Source organism: Schistocerca cancellata, chromosome 12 (genome assembly GCF_023864275.1).
Source record: "Schistocerca cancellata isolate TAMUIC-IGC-003103 chromosome 12, iqSchCanc2.1, whole genome shotgun sequence".
In the NCBI taxonomy this organism is placed as follows: domain Eukaryota; kingdom Metazoa; phylum Arthropoda; class Insecta; order Orthoptera; family Acrididae; genus Schistocerca; species Schistocerca cancellata.
Window position 1 is genome coordinate 123,140,600 of NC_064637.1, and position 23,232 is coordinate 123,163,831.

Sequence of the window (23,232 nt, forward strand, 5' to 3'; positions counted from 1 at the left end):
ACGAACTACAAAACAGACGAGGTATCAGTATGGTGCGGAAAGTGGCATTTCACCCTAAATAATGTGAGCTTTGAGGTCATCCACATGAATAGCAGAAGGAAGTCGTCAAATTTCGGTTACACGACAAGTCTTACAAATCTAAAGCGTTTTAATTCGACCAAATGCCTAGGAATCACGATTACGAACAACTTTGACTGGAACATTGGTAATGTTGTGGGGATGGCAAAATCGAAGACTACGTTTTATTTGGGGGAACACGTAGAAAATGAAGTAGGTCACGATGTCCGTTCTCTGTTAGAGCACTGCTGTGCTGCATGGCATTCTTGGCGTATGGGATTGACGGAAGATATCTAAAAAGTTCAAAGAATGGTGAGCCCTCTGGTGGTATCTACGAGGGCAGTTCAATAAGTAATGCAACACATTTTTTTCTGAAACAGGGGTTGTTTTATTCAGCATTGAAATACACCAGGTTATTCCCCAATCTTTTAGCTACACAACACTATTTTTCAACGTAATCTCCATTCAATGCTACGGCCTTACGCCACCTTGAAATGAGGGCCTGTATGCCTGCACGGTACCATTCCACTGGTCGATGTCGGAGCCAACGTCGTACTGCATCAATAACTTCTTCATCATCCGCGTAGTGCCTCCCACGGATTGCGTCCTTCATTGGGCCAAACATATGGAAATCCGACGGTGCGAGATCGGGGCTGTAGGGTGCATGAGGAAGAACAGTCCACTGAAGTTTTGTGAGCTCCTCTCGAGTGCGAAGACTTGTGTGAGGTCTTGTGTTGTCATGAAGAAGGAGAAGTTCGGGAACAAACCTTTGAATATCCCAACTGGTGAACAATTGTGACAGCACTACCAACAGAGATGTCAAGTTGAGCACTGAGTTGTTTGATGGTGATCCGTCGATCATCTCGAACGAGTGTGTTCGCACGCTCCGCCATTGCAGGAGTCACAGCTGTGCACGGCCGGCCCGCACGCGGGAGATCAGACAGTCTTGCTTGACCTTGCGGCGATGATGACACACGCTTTGCCCAACGACTCACCGTGCTTTTGTCCACTGCCAGATCACCGTAGTCATTCTGCAAGCGCCTATGAATATCTGAGATGCCCTGGTTTTCCGCCAAAAGAAACTCGATCACTGCCCGTTGTTTGCAACGCACATCCGTTACAGACGCCATTTTAACAGCTCCGTACAGCGCTGCCACCTGTCGGAAGTCAATGAAACTATACGGGACGAAGCGGGAATGTTTGAAAATATTCCACAAGAAATTTCCGGTTTTTTCAACCAAAATTGGCCGAGAAAAAAAAATGTGTTGCATTACTTATTGAACTGCCCTCGTAGAGCTAGGGCAGAGAGTGTCACGGATAAGATACCAGACATGGGGTGGCGATCGTTCAAACAAAGACATTCTTCGTTGCGGCGAGATCTTTTCACGAAATTTCTCCTCCGGATATAAAAAATATTCTGTTGACGCCCATTTAGATGGAGAGAAGCAATCATAGTAATGAAGAGGGAACTGAGCTCGCACGGAAAGATTTAAGTGTTAGTTTATCCCGCGCTCTGTTAGAGAGAGGAATGGCAGAGAAATGGCTTGAAAGTGATTTGACGAACGCTCTGCCAGGCACTTGAGTGCAAATTACTGAGCAGTCACGTACATGAGGACGGAGATACAAATGTGGTGATGTTTAGAGACGGTGCTCAGACTACCGTATGATGAATTTTGTTTCACAGATGTTGCGATAACACGGATTTCTTTTTGTGGAGCGGAGATGAAACTTTTGGTATACGAGCCACCGACAGACAGTCCAGAAGAGGCAGTTGTCCATTCAGTTGAAGCTGCAGCCATTGCGTGGCAAACAACTGGTTGTTTTGCATGGGATAGACAATCGTTAGCACGCAGATGCCAGTTCTCCATTAATGCAAACGGATGACATTCGTAGCAACATTTCTAAAACACGCAACAGTTCGAGCACTTTCTCTGAATACAGCTAGCGTAAAAATCTTTAACAGATCCCTAGTACGGAAACGGCACATCTGTGACACAGAAAAGCTGTTTTCTTTTTTCCTCCTCTAAACACACTACACTTTTGTAGACGTAGTTTTTTATATAATATTCTGCTCGAAACATCTTGTACGCAAAAGAGATAATAATAAGTAAAAATATTTATTCATTACAATTCCGTCGCTTATCTCGGCCAGATTTGCGTAGGGCGGCAGTGGGATAACTTTTTAAAAGTGTTTGCGTCACGACATCGATTGCGCAGAGTTACGTAAAAGTTCCTTCAGGATGCCGCGTAACATTCTCTCATTTTAGGATTAATTGCGTACTGAGTTTGATAGCCTGCGTGTCTGGTTATATCCAACTGTGCAGCCCCTGGAAGCATTGTGAATGGCCGGATTGAGAACACAGATAAAAACCCACCTGGCGGGAGGTGTGTGCTGGCTCTGGAGAAGTACGAGTCTACGTAAAGCAAACTACGTCTACGTTTACACGATTACTCTACAATAAGTGTTTGACAGACGATCCGTAGATTTACTTTCAGACTATTTCTGATCTTCGCGTGCGAGCTCTGATCTACGCTATGTTTATATGATTGCCATTTCTCTCCTTGGGAAGTGAATGAAGCATTTCGACAATCGGAGGAGAAAGTTGATGCTGGGAATTTCGCCAAAAGATTTCGCCGCGACGAGAAGCGCCAGCGTACTAATGGTCGTCATCCCGACTCGCATATCATGTCCATGACACACTGTGCCCTGTTCCGCGATAATACAAAAAGAGCTTCCATTCTTTGAACTTTTCCGAGATACTCTGTAAATCCAACTACATAAGGATCCCGTATCGCGTAGCATTACTTCAGAAGAAGATGGACGTGCTAAGTTCAGGCTATCTCTTCGGTAGACCTCTTGCATCTCCTGCTAAGCTTGCCTCCAAAAAAAGCGTAGCGTTCCGTTAGCCTTACCCTCAATGCTTGTTTCAGCTTCAGTCGTTCGTACGAGGGCATGCCGAAAAGTAGTGCGTACTATTTTTATGTGAAAACTTTTAAAACTTTTGAAACAAAACGCTATTAACTATCCTAACGACCAACACATTTCCAATTTGTTGATCCGTCACTGTAGAATATTTTACTTTGTGGTCGAGGCCAAAACCTCACTTCTGCGTGCACTGCTTCATCACTGTCATAGTGAAGTCCTCGAGCGCGTTCTGTAAGTTTTGGAAACAGATGAAAATCGGATATGGCCACGTCGTGGCTATACGGAAGATGATCAATGACAGTGAATCCAAGGAGTCGGATTGTTGAGGATGGCGCAGGGCTCGTGTGTGGTGTGCCATTGTCGTGCTGGAGCAGATGATACTCCACTTGAGGACGAACTCTTCGAATTCGAACCTCGGTTACAGTATGCTAAAGATATGTAGAAATGAAGAATAACGTTGTAGAATGTTGTTGTTGTTGTGGTCTTCAGTCCTGAGACTGCTACTCTATCCTGTGCAAGCTTCTTCATCTCCCAGTACCTACTGCAACCTACATCCTTCTGAATCTGCTTAGTGTATTCATCTCTTGGGCTCCCTCTACGATTTTTACCCTCCAATACTAAATTGGTGATCCTTTGATGCCTTTGATGTCCTACCAACCGATCCCTTCTTCTAGTCAAGTTGTGCCACAAATTTCTCTTCTCCCCAGTTCTATTCAATACCTCCTCATTACTTATGTGATGTACCCATCCAATCTTCAGCATTCTTCTGTAGCACCATATTTCGAAATCTTCTATTCTCTTCTTGTCTAAACTACTTATCGTCCATGTTTCACTTCCATACATGGCTACACTCCATACAAATACTTTCAGAAATGACTTCCTGACACTTAAATCTATAGTCGATGTTAACAAATTTCTCTTCTTCAGAAACGCTTTCCTTGCCATTGCCAGTCTACATTTTATATCCTCTCTACTTCGACCATCATCAGTTATTTTGCTCCCCAAATAGCAAAACTCCTTTACTACTTTAAGTGTCTCATTTCCTAATCTAATTCCCTCAGCATCACCCGACTTAATTTGACTACATTCCATTATCCTCGTTTTGCTTAAGTTGATGTTCATCTTATATCCTCCCTTCAAGATACCGTCCATTCCGTTCAACTGCTCTTCCAAGTCCTTTGCTGTCTCTGATAGAATTACAATGTCGTCGGCGAACCTCAAAGTTTTTATTTCTTCTCCATGGATTTTTACACCTACTCCGTATTTTTCTTTTGTTTCCTTCACTGCTTGCTCAATATACAGGTTGAATAACATCGGGCAGAGGCTACAACTCTGACTTACTCCCTTCCCAACCACTGCTTCCCTTTCGTGTCCCTCGACTCATATAACTGCTATCTGGTTTCTGTACAAATTGTAAATAGCCTTTCGCTCCCTGTATTTTACCCCTGCCACCTACAGAATTTGAAAGAGAGTATTGCAGTCAACATTGTCAAAAGCTTTCTCTAAGTCTACAACTGCTAGAAATGTAAGTTTGCCTTTTCTTAATCTCTCTTCTAAGATAAGTCTTAAGGTCAGTATTGCCTCACGTGTTCCAATAATTCTACGGAATCCAAACTGATCTTCCCCGAGGTCGGCTTCTACTAGTTTTTCCATTCGTCTGTAAAGAATTCGCGTTAGTATTTTGCATCCGTGACTTATTAAACTGATAGTTCGGTAATTTTCGCTTCTGTCAACGCCTCCTTTCTTTGGGATTGGAATTATTATATTCTTCTTGAAGTCTGAGGGTATTTTGACTGTCTCATACATCTTGCTCACCAGATGGTAGAGTCTTGTCAGGACTGGCTCTCCCAAGGCTGTCAGTAGTTCTAATGGAATGTTGTCTACTCCCGAGGCCTTGTTTCGAGTCAGGTCTTTCAGTGCTGTGTCAAACTCTTCACGCAGTATCATACCTCCCCTTTCATCTTCATCTACATCCTCTTCATTTCCATAATATTGTCCCCAAGTACATCGCCTTTGTATAGACCCTGTATATACTCCTTCCACCTTTCTGCTTTCCCTTCTTTGCTTTAATGCGCAAACAATCAAGGAGGACTGTTCAGATCGTCTCCTAAATCATTTGTGTAGATCAACAACAGTAAAGGGCCTGTAGCACTTCTTTTGGGTACGTCAGATATCAGTTCTGTCTGACTAGACGACTTTTCGGTTATTACTACGAGCTGTGATCTGACACCAAATAGCGAATCCAGTCGCCCAACTGAGACTATAAAGTGTAGACACACAATTTGATTAGAAGTCTCATGTGAGGAATGGTGTCAAAGGCGTTATGGAAATCTAGAAATATGGAATCAATGTGAGATCCCCAGTCAACAGTACACAATACTTCATGAGAATAAAGAGTTGGCTGTGTTTCAAAAGAGCAATATTTTCTGGATCCGTGTAACTTGTTTAGTTTTCTTCAAAGCAGTTCGTAATGCTCGAAAATAGTATATGTTGCAAAACCCTATGGCAAATCAATGAGAGTCTGCAAGTCAGAGGATTACGCATATTTGCTTTTTTGGATATTGGTGTGACCTGCGCAACTTTTCAGTCCTTAGGTACGGATATTTCTATGAGGGAGCGGTTGTAAATGGTTCTTAAGAATGGAGGTAGTGTATCAGCACACACTGAACAGGACCTGACTGGTATACAATCTGGAATGAAGCCTTTCTTTCACTGTTTTAAGCGACTTCCCTGCAATGAAGATGTCTACATCTCAGTTACTCATGTCGGCAGTTGTTCTTGATTCGAATTCTGAAATATTTACTTCGTCTTATTTGTAGAAGGAATAATGTCGCAAAACCATGCCTGCATATTTGACGTTGAAACTATGGCTGCAGTACATTAGGACATTGTTTTTATAAAATAGATCTTAAGGTTGTCATTATAGACCGAAATCGATAATCTGTTGACAAAAAGTTTGTGACCATAGTCGTAAAGTAAAGTAAATTTATTTGTCTGTTAATAAAAAGTTTGTGACCATAGACGAAAAGTAAAGGAAATTTATTCTATATTCGGGTCACTGTTTTATTTGCGACAACGTCGCAGCTTGTGAGAATGTCTTTGGGTTTTCTACCAGATTTCGAGACACGGTTTCGCTCTTCAAAGCCCTCTATTTCGTGGCTGGTCGTAGCAGCTCGGGCAACTGGCGGTCTTGTGTTATCCTGTTGAAAGACAACTTGACAGAGGTCTCCAACAGGTCACAGCTAGCAGTCTTAATATGTTAGAAAGGTAACAGCCACTCTCCATATTACAGGGTATGCGAACAAGATGTGATAGTGCTGAGTACCCAGTGGAACCTGATACAATCGCGACAAGTTATAGGCCTCTACGACGACGAAGAATGCTATGTGGTAGTGTCCCTTCTCTTTGGAGCCACGTCATACTGATGCGCCCATCATGGCGGGGTACGCAGAACCATTCCCGCGTTCAGTGTTGTCTTTGGGCGCCAAAACTGCAAGAGAGCATCAAGCGAAACTGCAGCAACTGTCCTCATTCTGACAGTCAGTGGTGCTCTAGGCGCTGCCCCATTGTTCATGTCGATACTTGTCTTACAAGTACATTTTTTGCATCAAAATAAGTGACGTACGATCCTCCATAGCCAAGAAAACTCTACGCCTGTCCTCTCAGACGCTAGTCGCGTGGGCCATTGAGATACTGCATTTCATTCAGTACTCTCCATTGATCTCATATGCACATCACAGCTGGTATCCCAACCGACACGTGCAGCAGTATGTTGGAACGACAAACCACAGTCTAGGAACGCCACAATCATTATGCTGTCGAATTCCGACAAGTTCCGGTAAAATTTTATCCTTGTGATGCGTGGGACAGCTTGATTTGCTCACAAACAATATTCAAATGGTTGCAGCGGGTGACAGAGATCTCGTTCTCACCAGGGCAACCGTCCAACACCGTCCGTATCATGGTAGGCCAGAACAATCAGCATGAAGTGCGGAAGCGCTGCACATGTGCGCACGTGTGCGACAGCGACATCTGTTATTAGACATGTGTCCTAAACGAACGGCGGCGGCTCCTCTTCCCTGTTTATGTGGTAGAAGCAACAGCGCAACATACCCAGTCTCTTTTACCCCCTGGTGACCGTAACCTTGACAGAGAAGTACTGAGAAATGGCAGGTACTGTGAAAAAGGAAAGGACGGCAGATTTATGTTCTCGGTCGTTTCGATCAAGCATCAGTGATGAAAATCTCCCGCAATTGCTTGCGTTTGTCAATGAGCCGTGCTTTTTTGCCCGACATTAACTATATCATTTCGCATGACCAGTGATAATCGTGTTTGGATTTATTCGTTTCATAATTAAAAATTAGTGTTTACTAACTGTGCATTATTGCCTCATTCTGCTCCATGTTACATTACTATCAGGAAAATTGGTCATTAAACCGATTGTTATATTCTTACATTTAGGGTTTTTTTTTAAATGTGGGAAGGGCTATGCTCAACAGCAGCCGATAAAACATAACATTCATCTAATTGTCGGTTATTATGTAGATTTCAGACGGAACTGATGAAAGATGTAGCAATAATGGTATTGAAATAACAGATGATCATCAAGAGGTCTGCGGTTACCATTCTGTTCAGAGGTCAGTGAGACAGATATTATGTGGGTGTAACTGAGGGCACCGAGAATTAGTTATAGCAAACCTTGCATTGGTTTAATGTTATTTGAAATCATGACAAAGGTTCGTTGGAAGTCGCTAAGTGCTCTCTTTCTTAAATACTAGATCAAAAACATGACGCGTATTTACGTGCTGTCAGTCAAGCTGCCTTAATAAAAACGCACGGTTGTTAACTGTATTACTTGTCTTATTGGGTTAAACTGTTAACATAAAAGTAGACGTCTCAATGAGTAGACTGTGACAGTATTTTAAATGTTTAATACGCGAAATACCTTCCCATGGTCGGTTTGCAAGCTGTGGAAAAAGCACTAGAATGCGCCGGTATAGAGTATCTCAGCAAGTGGATAAAGCGACATCTGTGCGTAGGAACATGCACTACATGAGCACTGACGGCTGCGGCGTGCACGCTGTGACCCGGAAGTTGCACATGTGCGGAGGCACCGCACGCGTGCAGAATTTCTGGCCGGCACTGGTGTAAACATTCCGCGTATAGATAACGTAGATGGCTTTACTATCACCCACTTAGTGTAGTTGTGCTGAAATGCGAATCATTTGCATATGCAACCATGTAGTACGCTTCATGCTGCCTTGGTGTTGGTTGCACGCCGTCCTGGAGGTGTCGCTATTTTAAAGGACAGGAGTGTACCAGCAGCGCCCTTCTAGATGGGCGGCTGGCCGCGCCGGCCGGGATTGGAGCAACTTTGAGGCCTTCCGTCACCTCACCCACTCTTCTGCCTGACATCGCCATTAGGGGAATCCGCAAAGAAAGAAACAGAAAAAGCAAGTCATATGTCATTGTCACGGCATCAGGTAGCGAATGTTTCCTTCTTAGGATCGATCTTATTCTTCGCAGAGACAGGCGCAAGCTGTGATTTTTCTCTGTTTTGCTCAGTTTGATGCGATCATCGTACTGTCGTATCCTGTAGATGCGATCAAAACATTCCCGAAACTGACTCACTTTAGTTTCTGTAATACAGGAAAAAGAATGAAATCTTTAGTTTAGCAAAAGATGTGCATGACTGAGACGTAGAAATCATAAAACCTTTTCCAGTTCATTCCGAAGTTGATACAGCAACCAGTATGGATGATATAACGAAACAAGCAGTCTTGATTGCGGTGTTAATAATAATAATTAAAAAAATTAACACTCCAACCAAGACTGCTTCTTTCTTCATACAAAAATTATAATTCAGACAACGGAAAATCCAGAATGGAATGTCACAACGTTATGAAAAGGATAGTCGTTAATCGCCATATAGCGGAGATGCTCGGTCGCAGACAGGCACAACAAAAAGAATGTCAGCAAGTAAGCTTTCGGCCAACAAGGCGTTCGTCGGAAACTGACAACATACATACACACGCAAACGCAAATCAGGCACACATGACCACAGTCTGTGGCATCATCAGCAGCCAGAGACTATGGTCATGTGTGTGTGTGTGTGTGAGTTGCGTTAGCGGGAGTGTGTGTGTGTGTGTGTGTGTGTTTGTGTGTGTGTTTCCGACGAACGCCTTGTTGGTCGAAAGCTTACTTGCTGACAGTCTTTTTGTTGTGCATATCTGCGACCTAGCATCTCTGCTATATGGCGAGTAGCAACTATTCTTTTCATAATATTGTTAAAAATCAAAGTTCCTGCTCTAAATCGTCGTACGAACGACACAGTGTCATAGAAAGCACTCCGTCTTCCGGCCCATCCGGGACCATCCGACCACCGTTAACATCCTACATCTACATCTACATCTACATCCATACTCCGCAAGCCACCTGACGGTGTGTGGCGGAGGGTACCTTCAGTACCTCTATCGGTTCTCCCTTCTATTCCAGTCTCGTATTGTTCGTGGAAAGAAGGATTGTCGGTATGCCTCTGTGTGGGCTCTAATCTCTCTGATTTTATCCTCATGGTCTCTTCGCGAGATATACGTAGGAGGGAGCAATATACTGCTTGACTCTTCGGTGAAGGTATGTTCTCGAAACTTTGACAAAAGCCCGTACCGAGCTACTGAGCGTCTCTCCTGCAGAGTCTTCCACTGGAGTTTATCTATCATCTCCGTAACGCTTTCGCGATTACTAAATGATCCTGTAACGAAGCGCGCTGCTCTCCGTTGGATCTTCTCTATGTCTTGTAGCAACCCTATCTGGTACGGATCCCACACTGCTGAGCAGTATTCAAGCAGTGGGCGAAAAAGCGTACTGTAACCTACTTCCTTTGTTTTCGGATTGCATTTCCTTAGGATTCTTCCAATGAATCTCAGTCTGGCATCTGCTTTACCGACAATCAACATTATATGATCATTCCATTTTAAATCACTCCTAATGCGTACTCCCAGATAATTTATGGTATTAACTGCTTCCAGTTGCTGACCTGCTATTTTGTAGCTAAATGATAAAGGATCTATCTTTCTGTGTATTCGCAGCACATTACACTTGTCTACATTGAGATTCAGTTGCCATTCCCTGCACCATGCGTCAATTCGCTGCAGATCCTCCTGCATTTCAGTACAATTTTCCATTGTTACAACCTCTCGGTACACCACAGCATCATCTGCAAAAAGCCTCAGTGAACTTCCGATGTCATCCACCAGGTGAATAGCAACGGTCCTATGACACTCCCCCGCGGCACACCTGAAATTACTCTTACTTCGGAAGACTTCTCTCCATTGAGAATAACATGCTGCGTCCTGTTATCTAGGAACTCCTCAATCCAATCACACAATTGGTCTGATAGTCCATATGCTCTTACTTTGTTCAATAAACGACTGTGGGGAACTGTATCGAACGCCTTGCGGAAGTCAAGAAACACGGCATCTACCTGGGAACCCGTGTCTATGGCCCTCTGAGTCTCGTGGACGAATAGCGCGAGCTGGGTTTCACATGACCGTCTTTTCCGAAACCCATGCTGATTCCTACAGAGTAGATTTCTAGTCTCCAGAAAAGTCATTATACTCGAACACAATACGTGTTCCAAAATTCTACAACTGATCGACGTTAGAGATATAGGTCTATAGTTCTGCACATCTGTTCGACGTCCCTTCTTGAAAACGGGGATGACCTGTGCCCTTTTCCAATCCTTTGGAATGCTACGCTCTTCTAGAGACCTACGGTACACCACTGCAAGAAGGGGGGCAAGTTCCTTCGCGTACTCTGTGTAAAATTGAACTGGTATCCCATCAGGTCCAGAGGCCTTTCCTCTTTTGAGCGATTTTAATTGTTTCTCTATCCCTCTGTCGTCTATTTCGATATCTACCATTTTGTCATCTGTGCGACAATGTAGAGAAGGAACTACAGTGCAATCTTCCTCTGTGAAACAACTTTGGAAAAAGACATTTAGTATTTCGGCCTTTAGTCTGTCATCCTCTGTTTCAGTACCATTTTGGTCACAGAGTGTCTGGACATTTTGTTTTGATGCACCTACCGCTTTGACATAAGACCAAAATTTCTTAGGATTTTCTGCCAAGTCAGTACATAGAACTTTACTTTCGAATTCATTGAACGCCTCTCGCATAGCTCTCTTCACACTACATTTCGCTTCGCGTAATTTTTGTTTGTCTGCAAGGCTTTGGCTATGTTTATGTTTGCTGTGAAGTTCCCTTTTCTTCCGCAGCAGTTTTCTAACTCGGTTGTTGAACCACGGTGGCTCTTTTCCATCTCTTACGATCTTGCTTGGCACATACTCATCTAACGCATATTGTACGATGGTTTTGAACTTTGTCCACTGATCCTCAACACTATCAGTACTTGAGACAAAACTTTTGTGTTGAGCCAACAGGTACTCTGAAATCTGCTTTTTGTCACTTTTTCTAAACAGAAAAATCTTCCTACCCTTTTTAATATTCCTATTTACGGCTGAAATCATCGATGCCGTAACCGCTTTATGATCGCTGATTCCCTGTTCTGCGTTAACTTTTTCAAATAGTTCGGGTCTGTTTGTCACCAGAAGGTCTAATATGTTATCTCCACGAGTCGGTTCTCTGTTTAACTGCTCAAGGTAGTTTTCAGATAAAGCACTTAAAAAAATTTCACTGGATCCTCAGCTGAGGATGTGGATAGGAGAGGCGTGTGGTCAGCACACCACTCTCCCGGTCGTTACGATGGTTTTCTTTGACCGAAGCCGCTACTATTCGGTCGAGTAGCTCCTCTAATGGCATCACCAGGCGGAGTGCACCCCGAAAAATGGCAACAGCGCTTGACGACCCGGATGGTCACCCATCCAAATGCCGGCCACGCCCGACAGCGCTTAACTTCGGTGATCTGACGGGAACCGGTGTATCCACTGCGGCAAGGCCGTTGCCTAATGATCTAGAAAAGCAACTGAAAATTCAACAAAGGAAAGGCCAATGGACTTGACGAAATGCCAGTTCGAGTCTACACAGAGTATGCGGAAGAGCATTCCCTGCAGCAGTCTACCCTAGGTGTCTAGAGGTGTGAAGCGTTCCCAATGATTGGAAAAAAAGCCCAGCTTGTTGCCTTTTCCAAGAAGAGTCATCTAACAGACGCACAAAATTATGGGTCTATATCTGTGATCTCCGAAGTCCGTAGCTATGCTCGCGTATTGGGACAATTCTGGCGGCCGAAAACCTCCTCTGTACGAATCAGCGTTGGTTCCGAAAACAATGATCGTGTGAAACCCTGCTCGCTCTGTGCATCCACGATACCCAGAAAACAGTAGATACAGGCGCCCATGTAGTTGCCGTGTTCCATGACTACGTCTGTACAGTTCTGTACTGCTGCCTAATGAATAAAAATACGAGCGTGTGGAATATCAAACCAACTGTGTGACTGGATTGGAGACACTCTAGCAAATATAACATACTGTAAAATGGGGTTACTTTGTGACAGTTTTTAAGGGTTTGCTCACATGGGCCAGACAGTGTTAATTATGAAATTTAATAAGTAATACCAAGAATTTGCTGAAACCTTCCACTATGTGGCGATATGTTATACAAATAAATATGTTCAACAGAAAACCATTATATAATTGTTACAAGTTGTCACGAAGTTACGTCACTGGGTGGGGCTACTATGTGACAAGCTCTGTTTTTGCTTCGAAATGTATGGAAAGTAAACATTGACACAAAGTTACGCCATCAGATGTTTATTTAAAGCAATATACAAAACATTGGTTTATTGTTTTACAACATAAAGAATTTACAAAGGTAGCTACTTAATGTAAAACTAAATCCTTAACATCAAAAAGACCTCGCTTTCCTACTGGTGTTGGAAGTGCTATTTTATACAGAACGTCCTCCGTTGAATAATAAATGGAATCATCTCGTTCTGGCCACAGCATATTTTTGACCTTTCCATGTCCCTTACCATGTAGCCACCTGGATCGATATCAGTCACTCTTCCAGGGAACATTTCACCTTCGAAGTTCACTACCACAAAGTCATCTAGTTTGAATGTGCATTAGTGGCCCTTTTCAAGTGGTGGTCGTTTCTTGTGTCTCGATGTAACTTACCAGTAGTCGAAGGTGCGTCTCTGTCTGATGGCTCATCTGATGAACTTTCATAGAGAGCTTCCGAGTCACTCGGATCTTCATCGGTCCACTTGATGCTTTCGCTCTCATCTGAGGACTCGACCTTATCTGCGACTCTTCTTGACACTTCAGAACACTTTTTCTTCGGCTGCTGAGTAGTGCCGATACCAGGACTCGAAGATTTCGCCTTCGTCTTACCAGTGGTCGCTTCTACTACTGTTATGCTGATTTTATGGTTGTAGAATTATACTGCTTACATAAACATTACAATTAACGTCAAATCACGCCATAATATAGCCAACATATTAACAATCAGGCATACATACCTGATTTCTGCAGTTCTATCACATGAACGGCACCAGCACAGAAAGTTTACAACAATTCAAACAATGGCTCCAAAGCAGGTTTCACTACGAACGCACTGCCGACGAACAAAAGAAGAGCGGCAGATTCAGCTGGCTGCCGCAAGATGGTGCAGCACTGCAGGCAAGCCGCTGGAGCTAATCTTTGGTTTCTAGGCATCGTGGACGCAGCGGGAGATTCGAAATAAGCGAAAATTAACGTATGTCACAAAGTAGCCCCCACAGTCACAAAGTAACCCCATTTTACGGTAGCACATACGGTGTCTTCGGGGGTACCCCAGGGAAGGTCCATTACTTTTCACAATATACAGGGTGTCTCCGTAACAGCGTACAAAAATGTAATAGGACACAGAGGACGGCCCACTGAACAATTTGAAGTAGGGAACCTAGGGTCGGAGAAGCCAGCTTAAGGAGATAGTAGGAATGGTATGACTCTATACAGATTAAAGGTTTTCATCATCCCACACATGGCTATTCCTGCTGTTCGAAATATCGTCGTGATCAAATGTGGCCTCGTCTGTAACCAGGGAGTAACCACTGACACAATGCGACACTTGGTGCAGAGTCAGCCACAAGTATTGCAAGAACTCGTTCTGGGTGATATGGGTGTAGCTGTTGCTCGTGGACTACTTGCCACACGCTGGTATGTGCAGCGCCCATTTCACGTGCAATACGACGATTACTTGTATTGGCATCAGCTGCAACACGTTCCAGCACCTCCTCTTCAAAATCGGGTGTGCGAGTGGTCCCCATGTTGTCAGGTCTGCCGGCCAGTGTGGCCGAGCGGTTCTGGGCACTTCGCCCGGGTTCCCGGGTTCGATTCCCGGCGCGGTCAGGGATTTTCTCTGCCTCGTGATGACTGGGTGTTGTGTGATGTCCTTAGGTTAGTTAGGTTTAAGTAGTTCTAAGTTCTAGGGGACTGATGACCTCAGATGTTAAGCCCCTTAGTGCTCTGAGCCATTTGAACCATTTTTCTGGGCCCTTCAGTCTGGAACCGCGCGACCGCTACGGGCGCAGGTTCGAATCCTGCCTCGGGCATGGATGTGTGTGATATCCTTAGGTTAGTTAGGTTTAAGTAGTTCTAAGTTCTAGGGGACTGATGACCTCCGAAGTTAAGTCCCATAGTGCTCAGAGCCATTTGCCAGGCCTCTCTTTTCTTGTTTCCAATGAACCATTCCTCCGCATTCGTCGACCAAGCGAAATAAACACTTGTCGCGACGGATGAGGCCTGTTAGGAAATCGTTCCCTGTAACAGCCTTCCAGCAGCGATAGCATTGCGACGTACGTCCCCATACACAAGGTGGATGTCAGTGAGTTCTGTGAAACTGTACCGGTACTGCTCCATCGTAATGTACTGGACGTCTCTGAATACCACAGAGTAATGAATGGGTTTGTCGAATTATAGCAAGTTCTGTAATGGTACAGTGTAAGTACGATACAATAGAGCCACGTCGTGGACAAGTAAGGTAAACAGAACCTCCATCATGACTTCCTAGTAATCAGGCTCGTCCTCCTTGTGTTCTTGCAATAAATAATGTACATGTAAATAAACAGCACTGTACGTGTAAACATGTACACGTGTTAGTTGTAAATAAGCTTGGAGACAGTAATGCTTCACAAAGCGGTAGACAAGTTTACTTCCATATCACCTTAAGCTGCCTTCTCCGACCACAGGTTCACTACCTCAAATTGTTCAGTGGAGCATTCTCTGTGTCCTGTTACAATTTTGCACGCTCTATACAATTAACCTAGTAGGCAACGTTGCAAGTTCCACGAGGGTGTTCTTGGACGATGCTGTTGTATACAGAGAAGTCACGACGCTAGAAAATTGTATCGAAATGCAGCACGACCTGCAGAGGTATGACGCATGGTGCGATTACTGCAATTGGCCGTCAGCATCAAGAAATACACTCCTGGAAATTGAAATAAGAACACCGTGAATTCATTGTCCCAGGAAGGGGAAACTTTATTGACACATTCCTGGGGTCAGATACATCACATGATCACACTGACAGAACCACAGGCACATAGACACAGGCAACAGAGCATGCACAATGTCGGCACTAGTACAGTGTATATCCACCTTTCGCAGCAATGCAGGCTGCTATTCTCCCATGGAGACGATCGTAGAGATGCTGGGTGTAGCCCTGTGGAACGGCTTGCCATGCCATTTCCACCTGGCGCCTCAGTTGGACCAGCGTTCGTGCTGGACGTGCAGACCGCATGAGACGACGCTTCATCCAGTCCCAAACATGCTCAATGGGGGACAGATCCGGAGATCTTGCTGGCCAGGGTAGTTGACTTACACCTTCTAGAGCACGTTGGGTGGCACGGGATACATGCGGACGTGCATTGTCCTGTTGGAACAGCAAGTTCCCTTGCCGGTCTAGGAATGGTAGAACGATGGGTTCGATGACGGTTTGGATGTACCGTGCACTATTCAGTGTCCCCTCGACGATCACCAGTGGTGTACGGCCAGTGTAGGAGATCGCTCCCCACACCATGATGCCGGGTGTTGGCCCTGTGTGCCTCGGTCGTATGCAGTCCTGATTGTGGCGCTCACCTGCACGGCGCCAAACACGCATACGACCATCATTGGCACCAAGGCAGAAGCGACTCTCATCGCTGAAGACGACACGTCTCCATTCGTCCCTCCATTCACGCCTGTCGCGACACCACTGGAGGCGGGCTGCACGATGTTGGGGCGTGAGCGGAAGACGGCCTAACGGTGTGCGGGACCGTAGCCCAGCTTCATGGAGACGGTTGCGAATGGTCCTCGCCGATACCCAAGGAGCAACAGTGTCCCTAATTTGCTGGGAAGTGGCGGTGCGGTCCCCTACGGCACTGCGTAGAATCCAACGGTCTTGGCGAGCATCCGTGCGTCGCTGCGGTCCGTTCCCAGGTCGACGGGCACGTGCACCTTCCGCCGACCACTGGCGACAACATCGATGTACTGTGGAGACCTCACGCCCCACGTGTTGAGCAATTCGGCGGTACGTCCACTCGGCCTCCCGCATGCCCACTATACGCCCTCGCTCAAAGTCCGTCAACTGCACATACGGTTCACGTCCACGCTGTCGCGGCATGCTACCAGTGTTAAAGACTGCGATGGAGCTCCGTATGCCACGGCAAACTGGCTGACACTGACGGCGGCGGTGCAGAAATGCTGCGCAGCTAGCGCCATTCGACGGCCAACACCGCGGTTGCTGGTGTGTCCGCTGTGCCGTGCGTGTGATCATTGCTTGTACAGCCCTCTTGCAGTGTCCGGAGCAAGTATGGTGGGTCTGACACACCGGTGTCAATGTGTTCTTTTTTCCATATCCAGGAGTGTATGACGTATTGCAAATACGTACACTCTTGATAAAATTTTCTCGAGCTTCCAGTCGCGTCCAGTGGTTTAAAATCCAAGAGTTCTCGACCGAGTTCTCCTTGGCCATTGTCAAGTGGTGACTGTCGAATGATTGCGGCCATTTTTATATAGCCGCACTGTCTTCAGTGACGTCACTGGTGCTTGCTCCAGCGCCATACATGATAATGTTTTCATTGCGCGCTTTCCGTGCCCGCTCCAGATTTCCGATAGCCGGGTTCCAGGCTGTGCTTAGCAGCAGGCCGCCGTCTTTACTGAGGGTATTGTCAGAAATTTTTAACTCGATCGCTTCTTTTATGACACTGTCCCAGAAAATAGTAGTCCGCGAAATAGCAGGTGTCTCGGCAAATCCAATACAGTACCTGTTTTCTAAAGGATGTTCCGCCACCTCTGATTTCTCAACATACCGTAGTCGAAAACATCTCTCGTGTTCCACACCGCGCTGTTCAATAGTACGCACTGTCCGTCCGATATACACTACTGGCCATTAAAATTGCTACACCAAGAAGAAATGCAGATGATAAACGGGTATTCATTGGACAAATATGTTATACTAGAACTGACATGTGATTACATTTTCACGCAATCTGGGTGCATAGATCCTGAGAAATCAGTACACAGAACAACCACCTCTGGCCGTAATAACGGCCGTGATACGCCTGGGCATTCAGCCAAACAGAGCTTGGATGGCGTGTAAAGCTACAGTTGTCCATGCGGCTTCAACACGATACCACAGTTCATCAAGAGTAGTGACTGGCGTATTGTGACGAGCCAGTTGCTCGGCCACCATTGACCAGAGGTTTTCAGTTGGTGAGAGATCTGGAGAATGTGCTGATCAGGGCAGCTGTCGAACATTTTCTATATCCAGAAAGGCCCGTACAGGACCTGCAACGTCCGGTCGTGCATTATCCTGCTGAAATGTAGGGTATCGCAGGGAGCGAATGAAGGGTAGAGCTACGGGTCGTAACACATCTGAAATGTAACGTCCACTGTTCAAAGTGTCGTCAATGCGAACAAGAGGTGACCGAGACGTGCACCCCATACCATCACGCCGGGTGATACGCCAGTATGGCGATGACGAATACACGTTTCCAATGTGCGTTCACCGCGATGTCGCCAAACACGGATGCGACCATCATGATGCTGTAAACAGAACCTGGATTCATCCGAAAAAATGACGTTCTGCCATTTGTGCAACCAGGTTCGTCGTTGAGTACATCATCGCAGGCGCTCCTGTCCGTGATGCAGCGTCAAGGGGAACTGCAGCCATGGTCTCCGAGATGAGAGTCCATGCTGCTGCAAACGTCGTCGAACTGTTCGTGCAGATGGTTGTTGTCTTGCAAACGTCTACATCTCTTGACTCGGGGATCGAGACGTGGCTGCACGATCCGTTACAGCCATGCGGATAAGATGCCTGTCATCTCGACTGCTAGTCATACGAGGCCGTTGGGATCCAGCACGGCGTTCCGTATTACCCTCCTGAACCCACCGATTCTATATTCTGCTAACAGTCACTGGATCTCGACCAACGCGAGAACCAATGTCACGATACGATAAACCGCAATCGCGATAGGCTAAAATCTGACATTTAACAAAGTCGGAAAGATGATGGTACGCATTTCTCCTCCTTACACGAGGCATCTCAACAACGTTTCACCAGGCAACGCCGGTCAACTGCTGTTTGTGTATGAGAAATCAGTTGGGAATTTTCCTCATGCCAGCACGCTGTAGGTGTCGCCACCGGCGCCAACCTTGTGTGAATGCTCTGAAAAGCTAACATTTGCATATCACAGCATCTTCTTCCTGTCGGTTAAATTTCGCGTCTGTAGCACGTCATCTTCGTGGTGTAGCAATTTTAACGGCCAGTAGTGTAGAATAGCCCACAACCACATAGAATTGTCCACATCCACACGGCATTTTATATACTCCTGGCGTTCTGGGTCTAACATCGTCTTTCACAGGTCTCATTACCTAACAAATTTTGGCCGGTGCCCTAAAAACAGTATTGATTTTGTGCTTCTTTTGAAGCCGGCTAATCTTTCCTTCGGAAGGCTTTCAGCGTCTGAAACGACTTCCGCTCGATTCACCAATGCCCTCAGAAGATAACTTTACTGCGAAAGGTGGTGCTAGCTGGTAGCATGCAGATATCGGTCTGGGTGGGTGTGTTTGCCATAAACACTGTGGCTGAGACACCCATATTCTTTCGTCTGATGCGAGGGACCATCTGTCTCAACTTCCACCGTGAATCCGATGTTATCATGAATACTATTGATGCGGTTGAAAAATCCTTACAGCTCTTCACGCTCTTGAGGCCAGACAGCGAATGTGTCCACTCCTTTTCGACAACAGAATCGTTCAAGTGATCGACGGAGCATGTACCTAACTATACTGATATGTTTTATAAGAATAAATATAACAAATTTCATTATAAAGTATTACTCCAGAAAATAAATCATAATATTTTGATAGCTGAAGTTAAGTTACTCCAAGCATTTCACACGGGTATTGATTTACTTGTCCCCATTAATGGATAGAAATGTCTTGGGATGTCTTGTAAGAAATAGGGTATTCAGAATTGGTGACAGTCTAACTTATATTTGGAAGACAAGGGAGAAGGGATGGACGAAACATCTTCGTAATTCCTGAAATGATTCGGGAATGTTTAAGAAATTCGGAGACAGCATCTCACGAGAATATCAGGTCACGGAATTCCCCAAAAGATCATTAAGTATGTACCGAACTGGAAAAGACCTCGGAACAGAAGGGAATAATTTTGAAACTCCCTGGCAGATTAAAACTGTGTGCCGGACCGAGACTCGAACTCTGGACCTTTGCCTTTCGCGGGCAAGTGCTCTATCCTTTCTTTCAGGAGTGTTAGTTGTGCAAGGTTCGATGAAGAGCTTCTGTAAAGTTTGGAAGCTAGGAGACGAGGTACTGGCAGAAGTGAAATGTGAGGACGGGGCGTGAGTCGTGCTTTGGTAGTTCAGTTGGTAGAGCACTTGCCCGGGAAAGGTAAAGGTCCCGAGTTCGAGTCTCGGTCCGGCACACAATCTGCCAGGGAGTTTCATATCAGCGCACACTCCGCTGCATAGTGGAAATATCATTCAGGGAATAATTTTGTTTGTCAGTTCGGAACGGGCAATAGCCTACTCCTGGAAAGCAATATTATGATGATGATGATGATAGCGATGATGATGATGATTATTGAGGAAAGTGACAACCAAACAATTTCCCTAGTCAGTGCATATAATCAGTAAACTCCAGACATGTCATCGGAATTTCGGAATAATACCGTCCACACAGTCTCGAAAATAGCAATGCCAGATACTTGCGCGAACTCTCACACAAGCAGGTTAACGGCTCCTGCATCCAAGTATCTGACAGAAATAGTATACAGTGAAATGGAGGAGAAAATTGACGACCTGTTAGAGACCAGATTCGATTTAGAAAATCCCTTCTGCCTCGGTGCCAGTGATGGCCGTGTGTTAGGTGGGAGAAGGCCAGTTGAGGGCATGCAAACAAACCTGTCTGCATGCTGCACACACTGATCCTACACCTGGAATTACCGTCCGATTTCATATCACAGCAGTAACACTCGTGGTTATCCCACGCACCCTGACTGCAAATTTGTACGTCAAACTGGTGATTCGACCTGTTTTGCTGCCATTTATAAATAGCGTTCAAGGGGGCATTTTCCAACGAGACAACCCTGGCCCACATACCGGTGTTGTAACCCAATATTCTCTACAGTGTTCTAGGCGCTTCAATACGGAACCGCACTGCTGCTACGGTCGCAGTTTCGAATCCTGCCTCGAGCATGGATGTGTGCGATGTCCTTAGGTTAGTTAGGTTTCAGTAGTTCTAAGTCTAGGGGACTGATCACCACAGATGTTAAGTCCTATAGCGCTCAGAGCCATTTGAGCCTCTACAGTGCGTCCATATTTTACCTTGGCCTGCCTGATCACCACATCTGTCTCCAAAATGGCTCTGAGCACTGTGTGACTTAACATCTCAGGTCATCAGTCCCCTAGAACTTAGAACTTCTTAAACCTAACTAACCTAAGGACATCACACACATCCATGCCAGAGGCAGGATTCGAACCTGCGATCGTAGCGGTCGCGCGGTTCCAGACTGAAGCGCCTAGAACCGCTCGGCCACCAGCGGCCGACGTCTGTCTCCAGTTGAGCACATGTGACATCATGGGTCTGCAACTCCAGCATCATACAGAAAGAGCGTTAACCATTCCTTACTGACCGACCAAGTGCAATAGGCATGAAACTCCATTCCACAAACTAACATTCAGAACCCGTACAGCGCAATCCATGCACGTTTCATGCTTGCATAAAACATTGTGGCGGTTATACTGGTTATTAAAGTACCAGCATTTCACATTTGCAGTGGTTTATATTGTATAGACATTAACCTGTGATCTCGCAGTGTTAGTGGCTTAACATACTGTATGTTACCTCGACAAAAGTATTCCTAAAATTTCATTACTCTACATTAATTATTTTTTGGAATTGAGATTTTTTCCATCAGTGTATACATAAACCAACCAATAAACCTTCAGCATCTGGGTTAATATTGAGGGTAAAACAATATCACTAAAAAAAATTGCTGATGACATTGCTGTCCAGAGTGAAACTGGAGATTATCTACAGGAACTGCAGAATGGAGTAATATGAAATTAATTCTGAGTTTGGAACTATTGGCAGGAAGTCCTCTTCCGGGAAGTTCAAGCACTTGCTGCAAATCGTTATATTTGACACCATCTCATTGACTTGCACACCGATGAAGTGATGATGACGATAAGATACACACCCGAGTGGAGGATACCAATGATCCGGCGGGGAATCGATCACAGGGCCCTGTGATCTCGTGTCACCAAAGCTGACAATGGAATAATACTTCTAATGAGTATAAAATATGGGTTGGGAGTTAACTGAAGAATGTAGTAAGGAGGAGCAGAAGTGAGATTAGTAATAAACTTGACATCAAAACTTGATACTATGAAGTGGATGATGAGGATGGATTCTGCTACCTTGGAAGCCTAACAAGTAACGGACCAATCAAGACGTACTTAAAAAGCAGACTAACACAGGCACACAGGACGTTCTTGGACAGAAGACATCTGCTTGTATCAAACATATGGCTTAATTTTAGGAGGAGATTTCTAAGAATGTAAGTCTGTACGGTATTGTATGATAGTGAATCTGCACCTGAGAGGCAACCCAAAAAGAAGAGAGTTGAGTGCAAGTAGAGTGGTGCTATGAAAGACTGCTGAAGATTAAATGCACTGATCAGTTAAAGTTCTCAAGAGCATCGACGACGAAAGCAGTCTGTGGGGAAGACCGTAGCAATGAACCTGATGCTAGGAAGTGTGATAAGACATCAAGGAACAGCTTCCGTTTTACTGGAGGGAGCTGTAGAGGGTAAAAACCGTGGAGGAGTGCAGACATTTGAATATATCCAACAAATAACTGAGGCCATAGCCAACTGCTACTGTGAGATGAAAAAGTTGGCACAATGGGAAATTGCATGATTGGCTGCATACAATCACAACAAATAAGATGTATTATCAGCATAAATAAGAAACAACTTGGGCTCAAAGGGTGGCTGAAATTGCTTCAAGCGTTATAGTGTTATACTTTACATCTCGTAACTTCCTCACAATATATTTTTAGCCTGTTTCTTTTGTCTGTTAGAACACGAAATCGCTTTTTCTGATAAAACTCAAACATACAACAGTGGTCATTTTTTCCCATTGTTATTAACTGGCCTACACATCGTCGCAGCCTGTAATACAGAGAATATCAGCAGCTGTGTCTAAATATGCGATGAAAACGTAATGCATAGTTACATAAAAACAAAAATACAACACATCAAAGTTAAGTTCGTTCACTGAAAAAACTCCCAACGCACAGATAACTTGTTGCCCCTCCAAGAGACACCATTCTTTTGATTCAAAATCGTGCGAGAGGTCTTGTTGCTTTATAGTTCACACTACATTGGCGTGACAGGTGCCGGCACTAAGGCTAGACTTGTCGAACACAGTCTGCTGTCTGATACAATCTCACCGGCTCCTATTTCTGTGATGCATACTCACAGTAGAGGGCTGGTTGCTTCTCAAGCTGCTACAGGTTTCTGTGGACCTGCTGTCGCCGTGACCCCTTACCAGCTGCTGGGAGCAGCGAACTGCGGTGCTGTGTACCTTCACACACACACACACACACACACACACAGCTGCTGTGTGAATTCTCCGCCACGTTAGCTGCACGACCTTGAACGCCACGCGAGCCGCCGCTGTTTTGGGAAGCCCAGTGTGTGTTGGCCAATGAGGCGGCAGAAGTGACCGTCTGAGAACCAGTCAGG

The 23,232-nt window shown here is 45.2% G+C and overlaps 1 protein-coding gene and 1 pseudogene across 1 annotated transcript in view; one reads left to right on the top strand and one right to left on the bottom strand.

Moving 5' to 3' along the window:
• Positions 1-23,232, top strand: part of LOC126109650 (short neuropeptide F) — a 693,796-nt gene that overhangs the window by 15,365 nt on the left and 655,199 nt on the right. The gene's annotated exons all lie outside the window — the stretch shown is intronic.
• On the bottom strand, positions 11,826-11,943 carry LOC126109919 (5S ribosomal RNA; annotated as a pseudogene).